This window comes from Arachis stenosperma, chromosome 7 (genome assembly GCF_014773155.1).
Source record: "Arachis stenosperma cultivar V10309 chromosome 7, arast.V10309.gnm1.PFL2, whole genome shotgun sequence".
NCBI lineage: Eukaryota > Viridiplantae > Streptophyta > Magnoliopsida > Fabales > Fabaceae > Arachis > Arachis stenosperma.
In genome coordinates this window covers 45,569,578-45,572,353 of record NC_080383.1, presented here as the reverse complement: position 1 = coordinate 45,572,353, position 2,776 = coordinate 45,569,578, and the positions used below count along the sequence as shown (strand labels likewise).

General features: G+C 37.4%; 1 long non-coding RNA gene across 1 annotated transcript; it reads right to left on the bottom strand.

Moving 5' to 3' along the window:
* Nucleotides 1-378: 378 nt before the first annotated feature.
* On the bottom strand, nucleotides 379-2,492 carry LOC130940923 (uncharacterized). The gene is made up of 3 exons (XR_009070462.1): nucleotides 1,638-2,492; nucleotides 618-976; nucleotides 379-414 (listed from the first exon to the last, which is right to left on the bottom strand). It is a non-coding gene; the product is annotated as an uncharacterized LOC130940923 (long non-coding RNA).
* Nucleotides 2,493-2,776: the final 284 nt, after the last annotated feature.

Here is a 2,776-nt window from a genome sequence, read left to right as displayed (position 1 = left end):
TTTGAGATGAGCCATGGGATTCACTCTTTGTTTTTTTTGTTCTCTCACTCTCTGCTTTTTTTTGTTCTCTCGCAATGAAAGAGGAAGAATGCTCCTCTCCTTTTATTTTCGATTAGTTTCCATAATAGAATAAACATGCGTTTGAATGTTAAAGTTTCTTCGGCCTAAATAAACTATAATCCAATCTTGTCCTTTGGATGATTAGACTTTACAAGGATACTTAGATCTAGTACTCACATAATAGAAATGAAGAAAACGGAGTAACAACTTTCCTGCAACTACTACTATTTAGAATTTCCCAGGTCCAAATGCTGTATAATCTCTTCACCGCTTTTTTGAATGGTAGTGGTGTTGAATGGCAGTTTGGCACCGTACATATAACATGATTGAATCCTCACCTCTTCATGCCTGAACCTATACATTCAATTTTTCACAAACAAACTGCATCAATTCATTGACTACTTCTGAAAACTCACCTAGACTAAGGCATATTTTTATAAGAGAAATTTAAAAAATTGAAAAGTTTATATCAAGTTAAAGGCTTGACATATTAAACAAACTAGTAGAATCATCGTCGCAAAACAAGTTCAGATCATATCATGTAAATAATAATATACCTGGGCATATACTTGGCACATTCTGCTTCATCCCAAGCCAATGCTCAGCTTTCAAGAGGGCTCAACTTCCTTGCATGATCTTCAGCCTTCTTCTCAGACACCTTGCAAGAAGGATTCCATGATCCTTGATGACCCTCGCCAGAATGAGATTCCAATTTCCATCCCACCATTTCGGGGCATCACCGGAGTTGAAGCCCCAGAGTGAATTAGACTCCTAGTTGCCGGAGTATTGGCTCGAATCCGCGTACTGGTTCTTGAAGGCTCTTGGCTAGCATTGGTGTCATCTCATTCTCAAACATGTGCCTCACCCTCACACAACTGACACAAGGACTACTGTGACCTGAACCATCTGCAAAATTCTTTTATATAAATAAATTAGATAATGTCATTTCTTATCTCTGTTTATTTTTTATAACAGAAAAAAGGTATTAATAATTTCACTTATGGTTAAAAATTAATCTTTAGTTAGTTAATTAATTTGTTAATTTCAAAAAATATATTATTATTATTTATTACTTTTTTAGTTTAATATTAAATTAAATTTGCAAGATGAAATAAAATAGAAATAAATAAAGACAACATAATAATTTATAACTAATTATGGAGAAAAAAATAATGTAACAACCGGACAATGATATATTGATTATAATTATATTCACAATTCACTCTTTAACTTATTGGAGGGGCATACCATGTAACAAGCACATGCAAGTTTCAGTTTTGCTTTCTCTCAAATCTTAATCTCTGACAATCATCTCTATTATTTTTTCAGCTTTGCTTTCTCTCTCAAATCTTAATCTCTGTCACAAAATCAATGATCTCTATTATTTTTTCAGCTTTGCTTTCTCTCAAATCTTAATCTCTGTCACAAGATCTTATGTTTTCAGCTTTGCTTTCTCTCAAATCTTAATCTCTGTCACAAAATCAATCATCTCTATTATTTCTCTGTCACAAAAATCAATCATGTTCCTACACTCTATTATTCTGAAATAATAATAATATACCTGGGCAGATACTTACCACGTTTTGCTTCATCCCAAGCTAATGCTCAGCTTTCAAGAGGGCTCAACTTTCTTCAGCCTTCTTCTCAGACACCTTGCAATAAAAATTTATAAGCAGCAACCATCACCAATACAAACTTGCACAAATCAAATACAGTTAACAACACCAACAACACACCAACCGGGATTTATACAATTTCTATCTTATCAACAAACCAACAACACATGCAACATCAGAAATTCAGAACACAATCAACAGAAGTTCAGATGACAAACTCAGAAATTAAAATCCATTACAATTAGACAATAAAATCAGAAATCAACACAATTAACAAAATACCATCAACAATCAACCATATTATTTCAAAAAAAAATAACTCAAATCCAGAAAAATTAACTCAAAGTCAGAAGAGCAGTGGACTTGAACAACCGTCGGAGGATGAAGGTGAAAGCAAGGGTTGCTACTGTGAGTAAGCAACCGTGGGAGGGAGACAGAGAGCTTGAAGAGAGAGACACGATGGCGACGAGAAGAGCTCCGAGCAGAGACGGGCTTGATGATGAGGGAAGAGGCGGGCTTCATGACGAGGGCAGAGACGTTGATGACGAGAGTAGCTCCCAGCAGATCTGCCGAGGGAGGAACGTCGCCAGAGGAGGATCGAGCAACCACGAGCAGACGACGAGAATAGGGCGAGGAGAAGAGGAACGTTGAGCGACGACAGCACCCTCCTGCCGAGGAGAAGAGTTCGGCGACGAAGAGTGGATGGTGGCTGGGTGCTGCTCCAAGGAGGTTTGGGGCTGGGTTCTTCACTCCAGTCTCCAGAGTTTTCAGAGAGAAAGAGAGGGGTAGGATGGTGGTATGGAGCGGCTAGGGTTTCCTCATTGTTCATAGGGGTTTTTTTTTTCATATATATCTAAAGTTAAAACGACGACGTTTTGAGTGTAGCTTTGAACCGGAAATTCTTAAAAAACCCGGCCGGTTCCGACGGTTCACCGGTTAACTACCGGTTCAGCCGGTTCTTTTACCGGTTTTTTGTTAAACGGTTTTTGGAGTTAACTGAACCGACCATATGATCGATTTTCGGTTAATTCAGTTGAACTGGCTGATTCGGTTCGATTTTTAAAACTATGCTCAGAAGTATAGATTAATCATAATTAATT